The sequence below is a fragment of the Cervus elaphus genome, chromosome 26 (assembly GCF_910594005.1).
Source record: "Cervus elaphus chromosome 26, mCerEla1.1, whole genome shotgun sequence".
Taxonomy (NCBI): Eukaryota; Metazoa; Chordata; class Mammalia; order Artiodactyla; family Cervidae; genus Cervus; species Cervus elaphus.
Genome location: NC_057840.1, coordinates 41,258,873 through 41,268,694, shown reverse-complemented (window position 1 = coordinate 41,268,694; position 9,822 = coordinate 41,258,873). Strand labels below are relative to the sequence as shown.

The window sequence follows — 9,822 nt, the reverse complement described above, 5'->3', positions numbered from 1 at the left end:
CATTTCTCTGAGGCCAGTTCTTGGAACTGTGGTGGCTCACATCCTGGGTGCAGTCTGATCTTCACCTAGTTAACCTCTCCGCCTGGTGTTCTAGTATCTGTAAGACAGCTCACAGGATATGGCTCAGAATGTTATCTGTAGCCCTTGAGAAAGAACTAAAGATCCTTGACTAAGCTTAATGACTACATTATTATAATTTACTCTCCTTTGTTTTCACATTTCTCACTTCTCTGAATAAACTTATTCGACTAAAGCTTTCCACAGACAAAAGGTAGGCAGAGGATGTGGTGGGGTGGGGGCGAGGACCGTGGGGTCCTGTTCTGCTTCACTTGCCCTGGGCCTTGAGTAGACAAGACGAGCTGACCCGGGAGAGGGATTTAGCAAAGCCTAGGGGACGTGACCCGGAGAAGGCAATGGCACCCCACTCCAGTACTTTTGCCTGGAAAATCCCAGGGATGGGGGAGCCTGGTGGGCTGCTGTCTATGGGGTCACACAGAGTTGGACATGACTGAAGTGACTTAGCAGCAGCAGCAGCAGCAGCAGCAGGGGACATGACCAGCTGGGACCTCACACTCTGAGAGGCAGGGTTGGGACGATTTTGTCCATCCTGGAATGACCTGTCTCAACAGGAATCTGGCATGGAGCAGGCACTTCATTTATAGCTGCTGAATTAATAGAAAAAGTTTTAAAATCTATATCTTGAACCCCTTTGAGTAACTTCAGGTGAAGCACTTAGCCCCCTTAGCTTCAACAATCCCAACACTGCAGTCAGATCTGAGGCCCGGCTTGCTCTGCATTCTGAAAAACAATGCACGCAAACATCGATGTGCTGGAGTTAGCTCATGCTGGCTCCTAACAGCTGATGGTTCAATTTTTAGGAATCTTGAGAGCTGATTGTTTAATGCATTCATTTTTAAACATTAAGCTGCTACTCATTGTTCATTTCTTTCTGACCCCATGTTCAGAGATGTGTTGGTTGCTTGAAATGGGCTCTGGTGGGAATATTTACATCATGGAAATCAGCAAAAAGCCATAAATCAGGAGTTAACTTGGTTTTGTTTACTGCTTCCAGTCTAGGCTCTAGACTTAAGTCATGGAGACAATGTTAATAATGTAGTTTAGGGATTTCCTTGGTGGTCCAGTGGTTAAGACTCTGAGCTCCTGATGCAGGGGCCCCAGGTTCAATCCCTGGTCAGGGAACTAGATCCCATATGCAGCAACTAAGACACAGTGCAGCCAAATAAATAAAAAAATAAATTAAAAAAAATAATGTAGTTTTAACTTGAAAACTGTATCATGTCAGTTGCCACCACATTGTAAATAACGCAAAAATTTAGGAAATTTTCTTCCAGTATTTGGAAACCATTATCCTATTTAGCACAGAAATTCTCATGTCATTAATGTCCGAGTAAAGTTCTGGCAATGCATGCAATATACATCTTTGCTGTTTCACATTTGTCTCACTCACAACTAACATTCATGTCAGAACCACGCTTATTTGTCAGTTGCAATCATAGGTTGGCTACAGATATAAGCGTTTGGAGAAAATCAACAAAAGCATTCTCTGAGACCCAAATGGTCATATGGAATTATGATAGAGCACTGTATATTATTTGTAATTGTGTGTGATGCATTTTTTGTATCACGGCAATTTATTATGCTTATGTGGGTATATCATGCATTCAGGGTTTTGTTTCTAGAAAGCTAGTTGATATTTACCAGCAGGTCAGTGCACTCAACCCTGAGCTGAAAGTCTTGTTCTCTGAGAAAGGGAATCTCCAAGGAGACGACACCCAAGCATCAGAGGACCTGCAGGGGTAGAGGGGAAGATGACCATGTCTGTCCAGCAGCAGGACACAGGCAGGCTGGATGACCTTATTAAGAAGAGCACAGAGACCTTGGAGTTCTGATAAAGTTGTCATCGACATTTTATACTTCCACTCCTTCTACACGGTGAGTCAGTCAGTAGAGAATTAGATGCTCCCTGAATTTTAGAGAACACGCTGGCTTTCCATTCATGCAGCGCTAAGCTCTCTTGGAGTTGCTGTGCCTCCCCCTGCCACCTCCCCAGGGGGATTCAGCATCCATTTTTCTCCCCAGGGTGGTATTCCATTTAGAGGTGGGAGAATTCTTATTCAGACGTGTCAGAAGCAGGTGGCCAGGCAAGCAGCAGACCAGCCCTGTTGCGGATGAGCACCAGTTCCCTGAACTTGCCTTTATCAGTGATGAGAATGTCCCAAGTCTGCCACAGAAAAGGCAAAGAAGTTTTCACGAACTCGCTGTGTGCTCCTAGGGGGCGAACTAAGGCAGTAAAATAAAACTGAGGTTTGTGATAAAACGTGGCTGTAACTGGATGATGATCTGCTGAGCATTTCCTAATTATCTTTCTCACATAATTTCCAGTGGCTCCTAGGACGTTTATCCCCTTATGACTGTTTCCGCACGTGCCCTTTCCATTTTTACAAGATTAAGTTGGAAACTGAGTGAGATGCGTGTTTTCTGGACAGCACTTCTTCTTTCTGGACAGTGTTTAAAAATATAATTGAGGCAATTGTAAAGTTTTTTTTTTTTTTCCACTACTGCCAGTTAACTTACTGTTCACTGGGGGTAGGTTGATTTCACTCTTATGATACATTTCAGGAAAGCTGGAAATTTGCTTATTTAAACTGAGAGACTGAAGGGATAAACTGACAGTGGCCAGACCCTATACAAACACCCGACCTGAAACCCGCTGTTCAGTTCAGTCGCTTAGTCGTGTCTGACTCTTTGCGACCCCATGAATCGCAGCACGCCAGGCCTCCCTGTCCATCACAAACTCCCGGAGTTTACTCAAACTCATGCCCATTCAGTCGGTGATGCCATCCAGCCATCTCATCCAATGTCATCCCCTTCTCCTCCTTCCCCCAATCCCTCCCAGCATCAGGGTCTTTTCCAATGAGTCAACTCTTCGCATGAGGTGGCCAAAGTACTGGAGTTTCAGCTTCAGCATCAGTCCTTCCAATGAACATTCAGGGCTGATTTCCTTCAGGATGGACTGGTTGGATCTCCTTGCAGTCCAAGGGACTCTCAAGAGTCTTCTCTAACACCACAGTTCAAAATCATCAATTTTTCGAAACCCACTGTAGCCACTCCCAAAGGCCTGTGTGCTCAACATCAGCTTAGAGGGAGTCACACTGCCACCTCCAACAACAATCTCTGTGATAAATGGCCCCATACAGTCAGAAGGTGACCAGTAACTGACGGTTCCCCTAATTTTCATCCCTGCTTCCAATTCAGGACCAACCAGAGAAAGCCAGTGTGCACTCCTGACCAACCGTCAGACCCCAGGTTTCTAACCAGTCACCTCCAGCTTCCCTGAAGCCTCCATCAGGACACACCTGGGTCTCCCCTTTTCTCCACTAAGAAGCCCCCTCCCCCCGCTCCTCTGAGTCTCTGCCAATCACACTGATGGTAGCTGACTCCCTTGCTACATCAAACTCTGAAGAACTAGGCTTTGCTTGTCACCAGTGGTTGGTCTTTACTTCTATAAACGTAAGACAAAAATGAATTTCCAGACTATCTTGAGGTGGCCCTGACCCCTGCAGTGTCTCCCTGGTATCAACGGGCACCACACAGTACCTCTTCAGTGGCCCTTTCGGGGCCCTCAGCCCCAGGCCTCCTCTCAGGAGGTGCTCCCCAGGGGCGTGGGACTCTCCCAGGAGCACACAGTGAGGCCTGGTCCCCCTCCATTGAGCCATCCCCAGGTGGCCACCAGCTGTCCCCCGGATATTTGGGCAGTCCCCAGTAGGATGCCATTCTTCAGGAGCTCCTAGGGGACATTATCTACTCTTTCATGTCATCAAACATTCTTGGTACTGGCAACTGACATGACAAGAAGTCTTTTGCAAGAGCTCAGAAGAGATGTTTACTTTTGTAAATCATCTATCGAACCAGCATTTCTGGTTATGAACCCCCAACACCTGGAGATCACAGACCTTAGGGTGTACTGCCTTCAACCCAGATGAACACTTGGCTGACCCCAAGTAGTTCTCTTCCCTAAACTGAGTGAAAGATGAGGTCTAGGGCCCCAGTAAAACTGGAGACAAAAATCTCCAAATATTTAGGAACTGATGACGAGCTAGGTCAGAACGAGTCTGGCATTGTCGATCTCAATTATCTTAGGAAAGACTGTATCACGAGAGTTAAACTGCAAATGAAACAAGCCGAATATTTGCATCTTGGTAGGCTGTAAAGGGCAAGAGCTCATTTCGGTTTCCATCAGCTCTGCTTCTTCAGTAAGTACTCTGTAGAAACAAATCAGCACTCTACACCTGTGCAGCTCAGCAAACACACTCCACACTTGAGCAAGGGTCTCTTGCCTACTTGAGCAGGAGCGAAGTAAATCATTTATTCTACGAGAAGAGGGAGAAAAGAAATCTGCCTTAGGTTTTCAGTAAAATTCACAGAAGCACAGAATTCTGAAGTCAGGAAGAATGTGGAGAGCATCCAACCCAATTTCTCTACTTCTATTTATTCCTTGGGTCACTGGTCTTACTAAGATGCTCCCTTAAAGCAGGATTCCAAGGGCAAGAAAGTTTGGGTTACTAAAAACTTTGGTATTTCTTCCCCTGTGTAGTCTACCATGCACAACACATTAGAGTAATGGTATTTCTAGAAAACCCTACAGTAAAGGAAGTCTGTTTCCCTTTCATCAGAGTGCAAAGTATTGGGGAAGTATGACCCATCCCTTGGGGAATACGGACTTAGTCTGGTCTCCCCATCTATAAGCAGTTGTCATTCAGTTGTGCCTGACTCTTTCTGACCCCACGGACTGCAGCATACCACGATTCCCTGCCCTTCACCATCTCCTGGAGTTTGTTCAAACTCATGTCCATTGAGTTGCTGATGCCATCCAATCACCTCATCCTGTGTCGTCTCCTTCTCCTCCTGCCCTCAACCTTTCCCAGAATCAGGGTCTTTTTCCAGTGAGTCACGCATCAGGTGGCCAAAGTATTGGAGCTCCAGCTTCAGCATCAGTCCTTCCAATGAATATTAAAGGCTGATTTCCTTTAGGATTGACTGGTTCGATCTCTTTGCAGTCCAAGGGACTCAAGAGTCTTCTCCAGCACCATAATTCTAAGCCATCAATTCTTCAGCACTCAGCCTTGTTTATGGCTCAGCTCTCACATCCATACATGACTACTGGAAAAACCATAGTTTGACTACATGGACCGTTGTTGTGACTGATGTCTCTGGTTTTTAATATGCTATCTAGGTTTGTCATAGCTTTTCTTCCAAGGAGCAAGTCTCTTTTAATTTCATAGCTGCAGTTACTGTCTGCAGTGATTTTGGAGCCCAAGAAAATAAAATCTGTCATTGTTTCTACTTTTTCCCCTTCTACTTGCCATAAAGAGATGGGACTGGACACCATAATCTTAAGTTTTTTGAATGCTGAGTTTTAAGCCAGCTTTTTCACTCTCCTGTTTCACCTTCATCAACAGTCTCTTTAGTTCCTCTTCGCTTCCTGCCTTTAGGGTGATGTCCTCTGGATATCTGAAGTTGTTGATGCAATTCTGATGACAGAGTCAGGATAAGTTCTTTCATCTCCCAGCTTTCAGAACAGTGCTCCTGATCCCACGCCACTGATCTGGAACCTGTTCACAGTTAATAGTCTTGTCACTACTTATTGAGAGTGCTGTGACCCAGCCTTTACCAAGAACTTTCAAGTCTGGTCTCAACTATAACACTTGTCATCCAGTGGTGCACATGGGCATTTGTTAAGGAGGTAAGTGTTGTATAAGTTTTTTTTTTTTTTTTAAATTTTTATTTTTTTTGTGTGTTGTATAAGTTTTAAATAAAATCTGAACTGTTTCCAAGAACAACGCCTGGGTGTTAACGTCCAAATCCTGCCGATATGCGCACATCCCTTACCTGTAACCTTGTAGATGCACAGCACAGAGCACCTCCGGCCCGGCACAGGCCAGGGACCAGGTCTGGGTGGGGCTGAGTGCTTCACTGCTTCTGTGAGAAGAGGGAATGAAGCCTGGAACACTTCATGGCACAAAGTGACCGGAAGGAGACCTAGGTGCAGGGAGGTCTGGGTGAGGCCCCTGTCTCTTCTGCCTCATGCGGCTCTTTGCCCTGCCTGGGTGAGAGGTTTGAAGATCAGCTCTTCTCTTAGGAGGATGGCCGATGTGGAAAACCCCAGGCATATGGTACTTTCTGGTTCTTCTCTTTGGACCGAGTCCCTTCCCCCACACCCCGGTGGGTCTTGACTGCCAGCAGCATGGGCTCTGATGAAACGTCAGCTGTCCTGAGAGTGGCTTCTCTCTAAATTTTAACTGTGTTTCTCGACACTTCTAAGACGTCCAAGTCAGGGGTCTGGACAAGGTGCACCCAGGTCTTTGGAGCATCACGCCCATCTCGGGAAGCTGACCGTCAGGGAGGAATGAAGAGAAGGCGAATGTGAGGTCAACTCTCGGCCTTGTCCTGGGCTCCAGTCTGGGCCTCGTTTCCCTGGGAGAGCGGATTTCCACTGGCCAGGAGTCAGTGCTCATTCTCTGTCATTTATGAAATTTTATACGAGCTCTTTTCTAAAAGGAGTGTTGGTCTGGCTGCTCCGTGGTGTGCTCCCAGCTCTCAACACTGCCTGGCTTGCAGCGAAGTCACTTAGGAGTTTCTACCTGCTCTCCTCGTCTCTACATTGGGACCAAAGCCTCCCACAAGGGGCTTGAGAAGAGGGGTTTATGATGTCACGAGAGCACACTTGCCCACAGTGGCTTGCAAAACTTGTTGTTTTGCAGCAAAGGGGGCTGAGCTGCTGGTGTCCCTTTCTCCTTTGCTCTAGAGTCTGGACACTATACATACAGCCAGGCAGCCTTGGGTTGTGTTGGCTGGAAGACCTTAGCTAATTAAGTTAGTTTTAGCTGCATCTCTAAAGTGTGAGTGAAAGTCACTCAGTCGTGTCCAACCCTTTGTGATTCCATAGACTATACAGCCCATGGAATTCTCCAGGCCAGAATGCTGGAGTGGGTAGCCGTTCCCTTCTCCAGGGGATCGTCCCAACCCAGGGATCCAACCCAGGTCTTCTGAATTGCAGGTGGAGTCTTTACCAGCTGAGCCACAAGGGAAGCCCCTCTATAGTGTACTGAAGATAAAGACAAGTACTAAGCTCCAAATAAGTCTCTTGGAACAGATGCACTTGTATCTGGATGCTTTTGAAAAATTATTACGCTTTTAAATATATGCTTGAAAGTGAAAGTGTTAGTCGCTCAGCCGTGTCTGACTCTTTGGGACCCCAAGGGGGGCCCTGAAGCACAGTGAGACCCACCAGGGTGGAGCTGATAGAAATGAAACGGGAAAGGCTGGGGAAGGGAGGCCAACTCCATGTGTGATCAGCACCATCAAATGAACCATTTGGTGCTGACAGGACTTTCTCCCACACGGCTGGACACACGGGATGAATGGAGACAATTTCTTTCTGTCAGAGAAATGTTTTCTCTCATGATTGAAAACAAAGGAGGCAAGCTTCAGTACTGGCAAGAAACCATAATCCCCGGACTTGAGAGCCCCCTGTATTCAGTACAGGTACTTCGGGAACATGTGACCGGGGACTCAGAGGACGCCCTGGGGCTCCAGCAGAGACAGAAATCAATCACTTGAGGACAGCCCTCCTCCTCGCAGTGGGAATCCATCACACGTTTGCATCCCAAGCATTGTGGTATCTGGCCGCTCACCTTCTTACCAGGGAGACAAAGAAAAAGAAACATTTTGGTAAAGCCCAGATTTCCATGATATCAGACATGGAAAGTATGGGATTCAAGGATTAAAAGACTGCTCCTCTTATACCTGGGATTGCACCTACTACTGGGTCCATGCAAAATGCCACAGGTGGTTCGGGGGGGCCCTCAAGGTGACACCTGGGGAGGCAGGAAACAATGAGTTGATTTGTTTGAAAGGGGAAATGACAAGACCGTTTGAATGAGCTGGAGGCCAAGCTAAAATGATGCTCAGTGACCCTCAGTTCCCCGTGCACAATGGGGAATGGCGTCAGGACTGGCCTCATTGGCGTGCTTTGAAGGAGACTGGAAAAGCAGTCACGAGGTCTCTCTGCACCCTGCTGGCTGAAGTTGCGGCAAATGACCAAGGTAACAGGCTTGACTAAGAGAAGGCAATTGGATCAGTGGTTTGAGACACTGTGATGGAGCCAGCCTTTATCATCCAAGTTTCCCCATTTTGGGGGATCCTGGGGGTGGGGGCTACTGTTGCACACGTAGTGAAAAACACTGCATAACCACGGGGCTCAGCAAGTGCCTGGAACACATTAGAGCTAAGCAGCACGGGGGCTACCTGAATTTCAGATCAATCAACTCAAGGCAGACATCCCACACGGCCAAGACGCTGTCCTGAGAGACAGCTGAGATTTAATAAATTCCTCAGGCTTATCTCACCTCAAGATAAACTCAGTAAGTTCTCTGCTATAGTTTTCTTCTAATTTCCCACAGAGCTTCTACTTGGCCTCAAGAGCAAAGTTTCAAAAACAAATCTGCTGAATGGATAAGAAAGCATTGTGTACATATACACAATGGAATATTACTCAGCCATTAAAAAGAATACATTTGAATCAGTTCTAATGAGGTGGATGAAACTGGAGCCTATTATACAGAGTGAAGTAAGTCAGGAAGAAAAACACCAATACAGTATACTAATGCATATATATGGAACTTATAAAGGTGGTTTACGATAACCCTATATGCGAGACAGCAAAAGAGACACAGATGTATAGAACAGTCCTTTGGACTCTGTGGGAGAGGGCGAGGGTGGGGTGATTTGGGAGAATGGCATTGAAACATGTATATTATCATATGTGAAACGAATCGCCAGTCCAGGTTCAATGTGTGAGGCAGGGTTCTCGGGGCTGGTGCACTGGGATGACCCAGAGGGATGGGATGGGGAGGGAGGTGGGAGGGGGAGTTCAGCATGGGGAACACATGTACACCCGTGGTGGATCCATGTCAATGTATGGCAAAAACCACTACAATATTGTGAAGTAACTAGCCTCCAATTAGAATAAATAAATTTACATTAAAAAATAAAAATAAAAAAAATTTTAGCATAGATTAGATAAAAAATAAAGATTATTTTATTAAAAAAAAACAACACAAGTCTGGGAACTGCACTGAAAGTTCCCATCCTCGTGCAAGGGAAATACCAGGAGAGAGGCTTTCACATTCTCTAAAGCACAGAGAACGCACACTCTAGGGAGCGAGGTGATGTGGAGGGCAGGAAACCCAGGAGATGGAAACCAGAAGGGAGGTAACTATTTTCACCCAGGACTCAGTTTCCGGCCAGGGTTCTGCTTCCAGGCTGGTGTATTTGCTATCGCCTGAAGCTACGGTTCCAACAGGAACTCCGAGTAAGATTTCAGAAACAAGACTCTTCTTCATGTGGATGGTTGCATGTTCTTCAGTGCATCGAGCAATGGCTTCTAAGATAAGCAGAGAAGCAAATCCACGCAGACCAGCTCCTTCATGACGCCTGGGTGAGTAACCGTTCGATCTTCTGACAGCTCTAGAGGAGCAGCTCTGGAGCGGGTGAGCGTGCCTGCTGCGGGGCCAGGGAGGCCCACCTACACTGCCTCTCTTTTCTCGGGAGATGACTAAGTGCAAGTGGCTCAGAGCTCATTACAGGCGAATGATTAAGGAACACCTGACTGAGAAGCTGGGAATTAAAATTAGGTCTGTTCATTAATGTGATCCAGAAACCTTCGATTCTACTTCAGGATTGTTTTTGTCTATGGAATCCAGAAATCATTTCAATCTCTCAAAGCTTCAATTTTCTTCT

General features: G+C 46.4%; 1 non-coding gene across 1 annotated transcript; it reads left to right on the top strand.

The window, feature by feature from the left end:
• The first annotated feature begins 1,127 nt into the window (after positions 1-1,127).
• On the top strand, positions 1,128-1,200 carry TRNAR-CCU. The gene has a single exon. It is a non-coding gene; the product is annotated as a tRNA-Arg (tRNA).
• The last annotated feature ends 8,622 nt before the right edge of the window (positions 1,201-9,822 follow it).